We start from the raw sequence: 16,989 nt of genomic DNA, 5'->3' as shown, positions 1-16,989 counted from the left end.
GGAGCTTTAATGGGGATTGCATTAAAATTATATATTGCTTTGGGTAGTATGGACATTTTAACAATGTTGATTCTTCCTAGCCATGAGCATGGTATGTTTTCCATTTGTTAATAATTTCAGCTATTTCTTTACTTAGAGTTTCATAGTTCTGTTTATAGAGATCTTTCATGTCCTTTGTTAGGTAAACTCCCAAATATTTAATCTTCTTTGGTGCTACTATGAATGGGATAGAGTCCTTGATGTTTACATAAAATGGCTTTCAAAGTCTCAACACTTAATTGTGATTTTTCTGATGTCCACACTTTATTTACTGTAGGAAAAACATGTTCAGTCACAGCATTAGTTCCTGGTAAGGACAGCACATATCCCACAATGTTCCATACAATCCCATTATTGTATGGAACATGGTTCGTTCAAAATGATGAAATATTTCTAACCATTTGTTCTCTATGTGATTTTTGCTGATGCCCAAGATTTAACCTTTTCCTTATCAATATATTTTTTTAATAATGATACCTTGTAAGTCATAAGTGTCACTTTCAAAGCTGGTGCTAGACTTTTTGCCGCCACTATAAAATGTAAATAATATGAGTACTGTCTGCAAAATTCATGATATAAATAAATAAATTACTTACCTAAATTATCTGAATAAAGGATTTGTTGACATCACTTGTTTAACTGGTACTAGCATGCAGTATAATGTGTATCATCTGAGAGACAGTTCCAAAATGTTTTCATCATTGCCAATGCCAAAAAATGCCACTGTTCATTAAGTCCAAACAATGGTGGTCGAATTCTAACAACTGATCAACAATGTAAACTTGGATAAGCAGTTCTCAATGATCAGTTCTCAACAATTATTTGTTATTATTAAAGTTTAACATTATAAAATTAACAAAAATAATATAAAACTCATATCCTGGTGAAATAGCCGCCTGGTAGCTGAAAACCGTATATTCCCTTCCCGTTCTCCCATAGTTCTCTAGCTTGTCGTGCATTCTTTCCAAAAATTGGGACATTTTAATGTGCCACGGGATACAGGACAAATTGTTACAAATCAGGACTGTCCCACCAAAAGCAGGACGTCTGGTCACCTTATAATGGTTGGATATTTTAACACCCTTTTGGCAGTGCTATCTAGATCAGCCAATAAGAAACTAAGCAAAGAAATTTTAGACTTAAACTTAATCATTCAACAATTGGATTTAACAGACATCTACAGAACATTTCATCCTAACATTTCATCCTAATGTGAATACACATTTTTCTCATCAGCCCATGGAACATACTCCAAAATTGATCACATCTTAGGTCACAAGTCTAACCTCAGTAAATTTATAAGAGTAGAACTGATTCCTTGTATTTTCTCATACCATCATGGAATAAAAGTTGAACTCAGTAACAACAGGAATCTGCATGCTCATACAAAATCATGGAAATTAAATAACCTTATGCTGAATGATAGCTGGGTCATAGATGTGATGAAGAAGGAAATTACCAAATTTTTCAAACAAAATGTTAATGAAGACATGAATTACCAGAGCCTCTGAGATACTGCAAAGGTAGTCCTAAGAGGAAAATTTATAGGATTGCAAGCCTTCCTCAAGAGAATGGAAAGAGAGGAAGTCAACAACTTAATGGGACATCTCAAGCAACTGTAAAAGGAAGAACATTCCAACAAATCCAGCAGAAGAAAAGGAATAACTAAATTTAGAGGAGAATTAAATGAAATTGAAAACAAAAAAATTATGTAACTGATCAATCAATCAAAAAGTTGGTTTTTTGGAACAGTCAATAAAATAGATAAACCTTTGGCTACCCTAGCTAGAAATAAAAGAGTAAATTCCCTAATTTCATCAATCAGAAATGATAAAGGTGAAATAAGAACAGACTCTTCAGAAATTCAAAAAATCCTTAATGAATATTAAAGAATCTCTATTCTCAGAAGTATGAAAATCTGAAGGAAATAGACCAATACTTGGAAACACACTACCTTCCTAGACTTAGCCAGATAGAAATAGAAATGTTGAACAAGCCTATATCAAGTTCTGAAATAGTATCAACTATAAGAAATCTCCCCAAAAAGAAAAGTCCGGCACCAGATGCCTTTACATCAGAATTCTACCAAACCTTTAAAGAGGAACTAGTACCTATATTACTTAACCATTTTCAAAATATCAAAAAAGAAGGAATACTTCCCAATACATTCCATGAAGCAAATATTACCCTGATCCCCAATCCAGGAAAAGACCCAACAAGAAAAAAAATTGTAGACCAATATCACTAATGAATACTGTTGCAAAAATATTGGATAAGATCCTAGCAAACAGAATCCAGCAACACATCAAACAAATTATACATCATGACCAGGTGGGTTTCATCCCAGGGTCCAAAGGATGGTTCAATATACATAAATCCATAAATATTATACATCACATAAGCAAGATAAAAAACGAAAACCATATGATTCTCTCAACTGATGCAGAAAAAGCTTTCGATAATATACAGCATCCTTTCTTGATCAGAACACTTAAGAAAATAGGTATAGAAGTAACATTTCTTAAACTGATAGAGGCCATAAATAGCAAACCCACAGGCAATATTGTGTTGAATAAATTGATATCATTTCCACTCAGAATAGGAACCAGGCAAAGCTGTCCATTGTCTCCACTGCTTTTTAACATTGTAATGGAAGTCTTCACCATTGTGATCAGGGAAGAGAAGGTGATCAAGGGTATCCAAGTAGGATCAGAGGAGATCAAACTGTCACTCTTGGCAGATGATGTGATTGTATATCTGGAAAACCCCAAGGACTCAACTACAAAACTCCTAGAAGTGATCAAGGAATATAGCAGAGTCTCAAGATATAAAATCAATACTCACAAATCTGTAGCCTTTTTATATACCAAGAATAGTCAAAGTGAAAAAACGATCAAGGACTCTATTCACTTTACAATAGCGCCAAAGAAGATGAAATACCTGGGAGTGTACCTAACAAAGGACATGAAAGATCTCTATAAAGAAAACTATGAAACTCTGAGAAAAGAAATAGCTGAAGATGTTACCAAATGGATAAATATACATGCTCATAGCTAGGAAGAATCAACATTGTTAAACAGTCTATACTACCCCAAGCAATCTACATATTTAATGAAATCCCTATTAAAGCACCTCTGGCATTCTTTAAAGATCTCAAAAAATTCCTAATTTGTTTTATATAGAAACAGAAAAAAACCTCAAGTAGTCAAGACATTACTCAGAAATAAAAACAAATCAGGAGGAATCATGCTACCAGACTTCAAACTATACTATAAATCTATATAGATCAAAACAGCATAGTATTGGCACAAAGATAGAGAGGTAGATGTATGGAACAGAATTGAGAAAAAGGAGATGAACCCAGACACTTATCATTTGATCTTTGATAAGCCTATCAAGAATATAAATTGGGGGAAAGATTCCCTATTTAACAAATGGTGCTGGGTGAACTGGCTGGCGACTTGTAGAAGACTGAAACTGGACCCACACCTTTCTTCTCAAAAAACATTGACTCTCACTGGTTAAAGGACTTAAACTTAGGACATGAAACTATAAAAATTCTTGGAGAGAGAGCAGGGAAACATTTGGAAAAAATGGCCTGGGAGGATACTTCATGAGAAGGACCCACTGGGCAATTGAAGCCACATCAAACATCAAAAATACATTACTGAGATCTGATCAAACTAAAAATCTTCTGCACTGCCAAGAACACAGCAAGAAAAGCAAATAGACCTCAGAATGGGATAGGATGTTTGCAGGTTATATTTCCAACAAAGGTCTAATAACCAGAATCCACAGGCAACTCAAACTTATTAATAAGAAAAGAACAAGTAATCCTATTTTGTTGTGGGCAAGAGACAAGAACAAAAGCTTCTCTGGAGAAGACAGGATCATGGTCTACAGACACATGAAAAAATGCTCATCATCTTTAATCATCAGAGCAATGCTACCCAAAACCACTTTGAGATATTATCTAACTCCAGTAAGAGTAGCCACATCATAAAATCCCAAAACTATAGATGTTCACGTGAATGTGAAGAAAAGGGAACACTTCTGCACTGCTGGTGGGAATGCCAGCTACGACATTCCTTTTCGAAAGAAGCTTGGAGAACACTCAGGGATCTAAATGTAGACCTGCCATTTGATCCTGCAATTCCTCTACTAGGTGTATATCCAAAAGACCAAAACTCACTTGGCAACAAAGATATTTGCACCAGATTGTTCATTGCAGCTCCATTCATAATTGCCAAGTCATGGAAGAAGCTCAAGTGCCCATTGACCCACGAATGGATTAATAAATTGTGGTATATGTATACCATGGAATACTATGCAGCATTAAGAAAAGATGGAGACTTTACCTCTTTTATGTTTACATGGGTGTAGCTGGAAAATAGTCTTCTTAGTAAAGTATCTCAGGAATGGAAAAAAAAATCCAATGTACTCAGTACTACTATGAAACCAATTTATAATCACTCACATTTTCATATGAAAGATGAATCACAACTACAGCCCAGGATGAACGAGGGAAGGGGAGAGGGTTGGAAAGAGAGGGGGGTGGTTCGACAGAGCGAGGGTTAATGATGGAATCACACCTATGGAGCATATTGCAAGGGTACAAGTCAAAACTATCAAGTATTGAACACAAATGTCTTAACACTGTGATTAAGTAAATGTGGTGAAAGCTATGTTAATTAGTAGGATGTTCTTCTTAGCAAAGTATCACAAGAACGGAAGAAAAAGTATCCAATATATACAGCCCTATTATGAAACTAATTTATGGCTTTCATATGAAAGGTATAACCTAATTATCACCTAAGAATATGGGGACGGGGGAGGGGAGGGGGATAGGTGGAGAGAAGGTGATTGGAGGGATCACTTCTATGGTTTATCTTACAAGGGTACAAGTGAATCTTTCTAAGAGTAGAATATAATCGTCTTAACACAATAACTAAGAAAATGACATAAAGGCTATGTTAACCAGTTTGATGAAAATATTTCAAATTATATATGAAAACACCACACTGTACCTCATAATTGCATTAATGTACACAGCTATCATTTAATAAAAAAAAAACTAAAAAAAAATTCATAGGATGCAAGCACTCCAATTTGTACAAATAATCAACATTATTTGTTGTTATCATATTATTTATCATAAATGTATTCATGATAGATGTATATATGACTTAATAAAAAAGTAAACAATTAGCAAGAATGACCAATAAAAAAGACAAAATAAGACACAGATTACAATGCCAAAAATACAAAAACTGGGTGTCTCTAAGATACAATGAAATGATAAAAATTAAGAAAATGATATCATATATAATTTTATGGGGAAAAGTGATTGCTTAAAAAAAAGGATAATTTTTTTAAAGTATAACTTGCTAATAAAGATATGAAGGAAGATAAGAAAGAATTAATTCTAAGTTGTATTATAACAAAGCAATAAAAATAATGAGAAACATTCTTTTGATTTCTGTCGCCACCAAAAAAAATCTATAGTAAGTATTACTCAAATAACCTTCTCTCATTCCTGCTGAAAGAGAAAAAACTTTAAGATTTTCACTTATGAGTATGATGTTAACCATTGCCTTGTCATTTATGATTGCTGGGAGGGCTTTATTTGTCTCCATCTGTGAGGATTTTACATTTTTTGTATATTTCAAAACTGTTGTAAAGACCCATGTATGTATTTAAAAGGATTTGTTCTGTAAAATTAACTTCAGTCAATAAGCTACACCCAGAATCCAGAAGACCACATGTGGCCCCAAGATCATAGGTTCCCACCCCAAAGCCTCAGCCTCCTAAATAGCTGGGACTACAGGTCTGTTCCATGGATGCCCGGGTAATTTTTCTATTTTTAGTAGGGACAGGGTCTCACACTTGTCCAGGTGGTCTGAGCTCAAGTAATCCTCCCTCCTTGGTCTCCGAGACTGCTAAAATGACAGGCATGAGCCACCCTGCCCAGCCCAAATTCTTAACTATTAAGAAATGCATCTCCTCTTTTAACAAGAAAGTATATCATGTCTATGCTTCAGCAAATTATTCATAATAAAGGCTAGTGTCATCAAATTTACTTCAGAATTTTGATTCACCTTTGACCATTCTCCTTTCCCAATTCCTGAAAAAGTAAAGAAATTAGGTTTGCTAAAAACTAGGTCCCCACAGTTAATATTAAGTCAAATTTAAGTCAAAGCAAGACAAATTCTATAGGTAGATTTGTTGTCTTAACATGTTAAATGCCATAGGTTAGAGATAATTTAACTGTTTTGTGAATTGTATCCGGTGGAAGTTTGTTGAGTAATTATTATAAAACAAAGAAGGGAAACTATAGAATTTATATTTATGGTAATTATATGCAACAATCAAAAATCAGTTTTTCAGAACTTCTTTATTTTAGAAGAAAAGATATGGAAAAAAACTTGTTTTCAATAAACTTCAATTGTACCCAGAATACATACATGCTACCTGTCTCTAAGCAATTGCTAGTTTTTTTCATATTGTGATAAACAAATCTTAATTCCGTCTCTAAAACATGTTTTTGTTAAGGAATTTAAACTTTTATTTAACATTATGGATTCGGTGAACTTTCCAAATACTGGTTTGTGTATTGATCTTTTTTTTTTTTTGCTTTGTTTGCTCCTTTAGCTGTATGGAGGATCTTTATATAAAGAGATTCATTCATATAGTTCTTTTTCTATTTTCTAGTTAAAAGCAAATCCCTGTATTTCCCAACTCGTGAAGTATCATATTATAGTTTTAACGGCCAATGTTTTATAAGCCAATGTTAAGTGAACCACTTTCTTTTCCTAGTAATAAGGAGCCACTAAGCTTCTTTTATTTTAGCAAACATAGTTGTGGATGCACACCAACACCTGTTTCCTCAACATTTCCTATTTTAAAAGTCAATTATATAATATGTATTATTTAATACAAACATCTTGCTTGCTACTGAAGCTTAAATGACATTGTATTTTTATAGTGGCAAGTGATATATCATACAGGCAGCACAAATCAATTGCAAATCTTTGCTTATGTTTAGAAGACTTAAATAATTTCATTTACAGGGAATATTTTATGTGTACATTATACAGATGACTCCTTGAGCACCACATATAGAATTAAACCTAAGCCTATAACCATAGTTAATTACTTTAAATGATAGATGCAGAATAACTTCCTTCTATTAAAAGCAGATTTAATAAAATCTAGTAAACAGTTGAATCATTTAAACCAGAAGTTCTCAATCTGTGGGTCGTGACTCCTTTTTCACAATGAAAATACATGGCAGCATTAGGAAGGTTGAGAACCACTGATTTAAACATTGAAGCTCTTGAAGTCCCATCTGACCACCATATTATTAAACACAAATCAATAGCGTAAAACTTTATAGTTCCCTAAATGCTTTTAATCATGAACTGAACAGGTAAAATGTTCTTAACATGTATGACCAGTCTTGTTCAAGGTTTCTCTTGTTTTCGTAACTATGCTAGACTCTCTGAATGTTCTGTTGTTATAAGCTAACCATTGATTTACACACACACACACAAACACGAAAAAACAAACAAAAACACAGAATAAGGTGACAATAAAGGGAATTATACCTTTTAATTGAAATCTCCTTTACTCTTCTCTTTCCTGAGCTGTAACTGCTAGCCCTTTCTTTTACCAAAGGATTACTAGATCAGCCAATAAAGGCAGCCTTGATTAGTGGGAAACATTGCACAGGCACTGAAAAGTGCTGAGTAAAATCTAAATCAAGAGAAAATGAAGTGGCTCTAACCTACTGAGAATATGAGTCAATCAATAGTGAAAACAATTCAATGAGGTACAAACAACATCCCCCCATAAAGAACCTTTCACTGCTACGGTCTCCTTCTCTGTTTTATTCTGCAGTGAAGTTAACCACAGTGTCTTCAGATCTTTAAACCAGATTTTTCTCTTTTTATGTTGATAAACTTGATGAAAGTTTGCTTTAAACAACAGCAGAACAAATCTACCTAATAGTTGGAACCTACAAATACTTTTTAGCCTGCATCAAGCCAGACCATATGAGATCTCAACTTTAGAGGATACTGATTTTGACCTTCATACACCTGCCTTTACCAAATAGAAATTTTGTCATTTTACCATGAGACTGCCTTAAAGTATGTACATATCAAAAACCCTATAAAACTTGGAAGTCATGATTTGGTTTATTGTAAAAGCATTTTGAAGGACATTAGTTTTCACATCATATAGGATTTTCTTTTATAAAAACTCTATGAAAGTGGGGCAGAAGATTATTCTCAGACTTTATTGACAGTAAAGGCCATCCTTCTCACGAACCAATACACCGTTTTTAATCTTTTCAATACAGTGATTTTTGAAATGTGTATGTTTTTATTTTTAGCCACAAAAATTTTAGAATAAATGATTACTTTGCTTCAAACAATTCTACAGGACCTCAAAGTGTACACGTTTATTCCTGGCTTTACCTTTAACTTCTTTTATTTTTTCCCCTTTTGTTTATTTCTGCATTGTTCCTTTTTCAAATGTTTCATTTTCATGGATATTGTCTTAGGTATAGTCGTATGCATTATATTTGCACGCGTAGACGTTGATATAGGTGCACACATACAAATACATTCATTGACATAGACAGATTACAGAGATAGGAAGATTTATTTTTGGATGACATTGATTGCTGTGGCACTGAAGCAGAAGATACGCACTTTATTCAGTGACGATGTAATAAATGCCTGATAAATCTTCAGGCAAATTCTACGGGGGTATGGCTTGATGCTCACAGCATGGTAGTATGATATAAAGGGATGCATAGACTGAATTAAGTCTTCTAATTGCTCTCACTGCTTTCTGTGCTTTCTTCATTGTGTTGTGACCTTATTGCCTTTTTTTATACTTCTCACCTATAGAAATCAGGAACCTTATGAACTTTAATCTGAATCCTCAAAAATAAGAACCCTAGCTAACTCAAGGTAGATGCTCATAAAATATTGTGGATCGATCAATCCATTAACATTTCACAAGCGGATAAAAAATGTTAAAAAATGTAAAATAACATGGACCAAAAGAAAATCAGGCAAAAAACCCTCTTTTTTACTTTATATCCAAATTCATTTTATGATCATTTTCTGAAAATATTTTAAAATATTGATATAATATTAATTTTCAGAGTTAACACAGTGGGGGAACAGGTGAATTAGTCCCAGTCAATGGAAGCCAGCTGTGAGTTATTTTATGATCTGCCTCAAAAAGAACGCATTTGAGTCTTTTACAAAATATCTACTCCATGAAAAGTTTTGGAATGTGGGGAATAAATTCATTCTTTGTATTATGAGCAAAGGATCAGCTTATTAAGTGAAAAGACAATCAAAAGAATAATTGTATCCATTTCCCCTGAGAGGGCAGCTGGTGGATACCTTCAGTGCTGTAGCAAACCAACCCGCTGTTACAATTGGATGTGGAATAGCCTAGTGATCCCACCTGGCCTGCCTGATGTGTTGCCTTTCCACACAGCACACTTAAGGAGAGCTTTGTGATAATGCAGAAGATAAGGGATTTTATTACCAACCCCCTCTTCTTGCACTTAAAGGTAATTTCTCTTTAGCCTTCCTCGCAATGTGTTTTCTGGCTACAGGCTGAAATCTTAACAGATTTTCTAACATTGCCTAAATTCTATGTGATATTTTTCTGTTGCCTTTTCTAGCAGTCACTACTAAGACATCCAACGATGTATTTTCCAACGAATAACACAATTAATAACACAGTCTTATGGTATTCAGATACAAAGTTTGGTTTTTGAGAATTACATATTTGATTGAATTTTTTATAAAGATGCCAAAACATAAAATATCTATATGAGAGAAAATGAAGTCCGCTTTGAACACTGTCCATTTTCTCTTATTTCCCTGGCCAAGGGGATTGCTTTAGGATTGTCCATTGTCAGTACGTCCAATCCACGGCTCAGTTTGTAGGTCACACATAGGCGTCATCTAACTAAGTAATCATTAAAACGTTTATGCTAAGTCTTTAGCAGAATGCCATTGGAAAGCAAAAAGGGGTTTCTTTTTAAAATTCAATCTGTGCCATGAAAGGGGGCACCAATTTCATTTTTAAATATTTAATAATTCTGTCACTCTCTCTCTCTCTTTTTTTTTTTTTTTGATGACTGATAGATTAAATTGTTCAAGAAATATTGGTGAATTTTTCTTCTCTTAAGAGTATCAGCCCTGGGCACTATCTTAGGTAAGCAGTCACCCACTAGCTGTCCAGGTTCTTGGATACAAACATCTTGCCTTTTCCTGTATCTTTCCCTTAAGACTAACACAATGGCAATATTTCCAAACTAGAGGGAATAGAAAGGTTCTCTGCAAATGAGTGTCGGTGGGAAATTCTTATCTTTGGACTCTAATAGATACCAATACAAATATCAGCTTTTATGCAGCTGTAATCTAACTCTGGACAATTTATTTTACTGTTGAACTTTAGATTAAAAATGCTTAAAATAAAAGTAAAAATATTGATCTTATAAATACTAAAAGGCTATAAAATAACGTGGTATAATACATGAAATGACATCAATAAATATCACAAAGACGTCAGTAAATGAAAATATGTTCATTTTATTCAACAACTATTTGAGGGCTGAGTATATGCTGGACACAGTTCTGTTCATGTGACACAACAGTGGAAATAAGGACAACATTTCTACCTTGGGGTAACTGCGTTCAACCCCTCGTTTATTTTAAAGTAACTGTATGATTTACGACAAGTTATTTCCCTTACCATTAATGTAAAATATTTATCCATTTTTCAATTACCATTTTTTAAATCTTTATATCACTTGGTATTATTGATATTGTTGCATAAAATTGTTCAAAAATAAGGTGGTTAACAGTCTTATTTATCACTATATAACTAACACCTAAAAGAGCATGATTGGTCACCAATAAATACTCCTCAAATAATAAATTTAATTAGCTTACCTCTGATTGAGTCTATTCATCTTTAAATTGGGAATCAAAATAGTTCATATCTTATGAAGTTGTTGAGAATATTAAAATAGAGAATAGGTCTGAATGGGGCATTAGTGCAATTATTAAGTAAGGACAGGCGTTTTCACAGGTACCTTTTTTTTGCCTTTGAATACTTAGTCATTGGTTTCAGTCAAGTATTGTTTATGAGAGGAAAGAAATTGCTACCTATTTAGTGGAAAAACATAGAGAACTAGAATGATGTATATTAGATGAGAATCATTACATAATAGCCTATTGCACTGATGGCATAATCTTGATCTCACACGCCCAGATTCTCCTGCACCCTGACCCTCCATCTAGGTGTCGTCAGTGACCGGAGACCTCCACTTCATTCCTCTGCCCTCACTCAGTATGAGCTCGTCTAAAGCACACCTCATGATTTCAGCCCCGTACCTGTTTCCAATCCGTCTCTCAGCAAAGTGTATTAGAAATCCCCGGAATTGCTTTTACTGCTCTCTCTCTCTTTCTCTCTCTCTCTCTCGCTCTCTCTCTCTCCTCCTTTTCTAGCCATTCACAAGCCTTGTCCAGTTTTACATCCTGAAAATGTCGTCCTTTCTAATATTACCAGAAACCCGACTCCTGGTCATACATTTCTAGAATACGATATTTACTTCCCGTCTATCTCAAGCTGCTCATGAGCTTTTCTTCTAATTCAGCCGGCAAGTCATTACCAGGTTATTTCCATATATCATCACACTCATCATGGTTTCTGCCTGACGACACCCTCAGCACCTCCTCGTTGTCTATTACGTGACGATAAACCTCCTCACAGAGCTGCCTCGGTGGGTGTGGGAACCTTGACCGCGGGGCTCAGTGCTTAGCAGGGCTCCATGTTTGGTTTACTGATCTGCTGGCACCCTCTTGAAATTCTTCATATTTTGAAATGAAGGATCCCATATTTTCACTTTCCCTGGCTCTGCATATTATATGCCAGAACTGAATGCTAAGCTTGGCATTCATTCATTTTACCAGTCCTTTCCAATCTCATTATCATCGAATCACATCCTGAAATTCTTAATTAAAATTGCTGTACTTACTATTCCTCACACATTTCCCTGATGGTTAATTTTATGCATCAAACTGACTGAGCTATGGGATGCCCAAATAGCTGTTAAAACATTATGTCTGAGTGTGATTTTCAGGGTCTTTCTAGTAGAGATTAGCATTTAGTCTCAGTAGACTAAGAAATGATGATCCAAGGTGGCGTGGGTATCATCAATCCCTTGCAGACCCAAATAGAATTTAAAATAAAAGAAGAGTGAATTCTGTTTCTTCTTCAGTTGGGGGGGGGGCACCCATCTTTTTTCACCTTCAGGCTCCATAATTATGTTAGTTAACTTTTAGTAAATCTCTTCTAATATCTATCTATCTATCTACCCACCTACCTATCTAGCTTTCCATCCATCCTATTGGTTCTGTTTTTCTGGAGAACTGTGACTAACAAAATTATCATCTGCTTATTTTTTACTACATATTTTCCATTCAGTTGGAGTATTTATACCACTCTTCATTGCATATGTAAACCAAGACCAGCCCGACACTGAGCTTTTCCTCCAGGTGATCTGACCATTGATTCCCGTAATTTGCTGTCTCTGAATATATGCAGCATTTTTATTTGCAGTAACCATTAGACAGTTATTTCAATTTTCCATAGATGGTTGTTACTCGACCTAATTTAGTAGTTGCTTAAAAATGGGAATTGCTACGTGTTTGATGTTTTATAGGCCTACTCTACTTACTGAAGTGCTTATCACAGAATTGCTATCCAATGATTATTTTGCCAAAGAAGTAAAATTGTTAAATTATCCTAATAGATTTCATCATAACATTCAAAGAGAAACTATATTGAAATGACCTGGAATAGTCTACATTCAATTTTTACTTCTCAGAGTAAAAGAACAGAGAAAAATATTTCTCTAGGTCAGAACAGTTTGAGGGGGAAAAAAGTACCAATATGAAAATATATACATATCTGTAGATACACAAAGTTTTAACTATATATACCTCATATAGCTAAATATGTTATATAACATGTCATATATGTTAAATATGTTAATAGTTATATACATATTATATATGTGTGTATATATACACATATATACTTTGTTTTAAATTATCTATTTGTTATAGTCCCTCCAGAATCATAAATTATTAAATGTATACTCACAGTAAACCACGATAAGTCATTTCTGGCTCCTTGGACCTCACACCTGGGTTCCATGGTTGCTCTTAATGACCACCACATCTGTCCCACATCCCAGAGTTAAGAGCGTTTGTTTCACTCCTGGATATTTCTCAGTAGTTATATAGAGATCAATCCTCCTGGGTGATATTGCTGCCCCTTTCTTGTGATTATATCACTGTGATGACAAGGGCCTGGGCTCTATATGGAGCTCTGCTGGAGGAAGTTACATTTTCTCACCTGCTCTCTTGGTCTTTCTCAAAGGCCCTCTACTTTCAGTCCGTATGCAGACATATAACATATACGGCTTTTACCCTGCATTCTTCATGGAGCTACTAGTTGCTTTTTCCCAACCTTTAATGAATCCCCTGGGGAAGCTGTTGAAAATTCAACGTCTTAGATGCTACCAAGGTGATTTCGGTATAGGTACTTCCTAGTTTATATAAAACAAATCTAAAGAAAAAAAGCAAAAGCAGCTTTACATTACTAGTCTGGTTACTTGAACTTTAAGATCTTAATAATACCAAAATATATTTTTATTCAGCCCAGTAGTTCCAGATTTTCATTCTGTTAAGGAAAGTATGTGAGATTTAGTTAGTAAGAAAGCATAACAGTTTAAAGTAAATAACTTAAGAATAAATACAAAAATATATAATTTTTAAATATTAGTGACATTGAGATTAAGACTTTCAAAGCTAATATTTTATGAGCTTGAATTACTTTACTATAAATTAAAATATAAACCTTTTATATTCATCATGTTTCCTGAAGAATTCCAAAAGATATATATGAATAAAACTTTGAAGAATTCTTATGGTACATTGTTAGGGAGGAAATCTTTTCCTCCTAACATCATTTTATAGCATTACCAATGACAATAAATATATTTGAAAATTATTTTAATTCTGGTAGTATTTAAGCTATGGAGGTAAAGCATATGGCATATTATTTAATGTTGACACAGTTATTAACCAAGAATCGATTTTTTTAGAAAAACAATGCACTGATTACTTTAACATGCAACTACAAGAAATACAATTAAAAATTCATAGTTACTGATAGCAGCTAAAATTGTTCTATGTTTCACTCAGAGTAAGTAGAGTCATATATTTTATATTTCTCATAACACATTTTTAGAAAAGTCACTTTTCATTTTTGATGCTTAAGTCATTAAATAGCCCAAACCTAGTTTGTGTTTGCCCTTAGTAACTCTTTAAGCAACCTTGTTCAAATATATGTTAAGCACTCTTTTAAAATATTGAGTCTTATATGCATATCAAAAGAGCAAATATTCCTCCAACTAATTATGAATTACTGAATACTAATTATTCTTTTACTATATTATATTTTGTCATGCATAATGCACACACTTTGCCCAAATACTTGAGGGAAAAATAAAGATACAGTTTATACATGGGTAGTACTACTCAGGAGTAGAGGAGTCCAGCCAGCTTCCCCGGACCGCTGGGCACACAGGTTCCAGTCCAAGAGAATCTAGTATTGGATGGGACTGGGCCAGAGCAGTTTCTGCCATGCCTGGCAGCCAGGGGAGGGGGCAGTGGCAGGGCTGGTGAGACAAGGGGAAGATTTTTGTTGGTTTAGTAACCTGAGAATTAATTTTGTGGAATGTACGCTGTCCTGTATAATGTGGGGCCCCTGAAGGCTGTACTCAGCTTACTAGTCACCTAGTAATCACATACAGTTTTCCTTAAATGCCTTGAAACAGTAAGTCTTCCCATGTCTTCCAAGGAGTGCTGTGTGTGTGTTGAGGCACATTCTGTCCCCCCAGCAGCTTACAACTGTGGCTTGCCTTTGGCTTACACAGAGCCTCCATGTTAGCCCGAGGGGAGATTTATGGGTCTCTTGCAGTCTCTCTGGGTCACGCGAAAGCTCTGCCCGTGGGCCTGGCCTTCTAATTCCCTAGGAATATGCTGCAGTTTTTCAAGCTTCTTATGGACATTTCACTCTACTGAGTTTCCTTTGTACTTTTTTTGACACACCTTTTTCTTTTTTTGCTCCAACAGGTATCCCTGCCATAGGCAGCCAGTGTTAAAATTAAATGCCTTGGGGGAAGGTCTTTCCTCACTGAGCAAGATTTCAATCAAGTCAAATAAAGACCACAAGCTCTGCGAATGGATGTTTTCATGTAACACTCCTGACAGGTCAAATTGTGACAATTCTCTAGAAGAGGGACATTTTCAGTTGCTTCAAAGCCAGCCAGTTCTTTCCAGTGGCTGCAAAGTAGCTGGTTTTCGCTGAGATTGCAGAGCTGCTGATTTTCAAGGGAACTACAGATCTTCGGCAAATTAAATATTACAAAGTCCTCTGTTCTCACTGAGAGATAGCCACTTTTCTTGAAAAATCTCTCCTCAAATAGTTGTACGCTATTGGTTAATTTACAGAGTTTTGAATAAGTTGTTTTTTAAAAAAACGTTCTAATGTTCTTGTTATAGAAGAGAGTATTTCAAGAGGTCATTACTACCACATTTGGAGGTGTTTCTCCTTCTATTACTTTTTAAAGTAAAAAAAAAAAAAAAGAGTTTTCTTTTTACTTAAAAATAATACTGATAAAGTTTAATTGGCTTTAGGAAACCTTGGATATGCGAGAAGAGTAAATAATCTAAACAGATTGTTCCTCCAATCCCCATCATTGTTTCCACAATTCTGATTCATGGGCAAAAGATTAAAAATGTGGACACTAGGCATTTAGCAGCAAGAGGAGAAGCTATGTTATTAAAAAAAAAAAAAAATAGAAGTAGGTGGAACTGCAGGGAACTTCTCAACAAAAGATGTATCTTAGCAACCAGAAATGATTAATTGATGACAGTTCAGAGACACAAAAAATACTCCGAACATTTGCTCTAATCTAATTTTCTTTTTGCAATCTGTTCCTTGGCCAAATTCTATTATCATCACCTTCAACAATGCCGAAATACTTCATATCCTGTATCTAGTACTCTGGGTCTTTTTCGGTTTACTGACTTTCCAGCTTATTACTCAGTTCTCCAGGAAGGAAAGGGATCCCGCACCATCCACCCAATAAAATAGTAGGATAACATAGCAGCTCATTCTCTCTTTCCCTCTCCATATTATTCATGACCCCATAAATATTCTCTGTCTCCTGGATGAGGAAGAAAATGACCCAGACTCACATGTTCACACTGCAACTTCGACACTTAAAGTTCCAAAGGACAACACTGGGGAAGAGCTAAAAATCATAAAAGCTTAGAGACCTCCACTCATGTAACAGGTATTATACCACAATTTCTATATGTACTGCACTAAGTTTCTCTTATTTTGCAGATGATATGCTAAAACTCAAAATTTTCCAACTAATGAATGATAGAGGGAAAAAAATCCCTAAAAACAATTTTGCATTATCTCATCTGTGCAGTTCCCTGAGCTTCCATGTTTCCTTTCATTTTAGCTCACTTGCACCTTTCCACCCCACCTATTAAAATATATAGCTCTATTCACCCATTGGACTGAAAAAATTTGATAGCTTAATATTTAAGCAATTGACTTACTCCACATAAAATTAGATAGCCCAATATTCAAGCAATTAACTTACACAAGTGTCAGATAGTTGTAGAGCTTTCCATAATCATGTTTTTCTTTAATATCAAAGTATAACACCTTGAATCCCCAGTCTGTAAAATAGGAAAATCTCAGTCTTCTTGTTTTCTGGAAAAGACTTTATATTTTCTTTTTTTGTTTTTTTTTTTT

The sequence above is a fragment of the Otolemur garnettii genome, unplaced genomic scaffold (assembly GCF_000181295.1).
Source record: "Otolemur garnettii isolate 467f Iridium unplaced genomic scaffold, OtoGar3 scaffold00004, whole genome shotgun sequence".
NCBI lineage: Eukaryota > Metazoa > Chordata > Mammalia > Primates > Galagidae > Otolemur > Otolemur garnettii.
Note: the sequence above shows the minus strand (reverse complement) of the source record.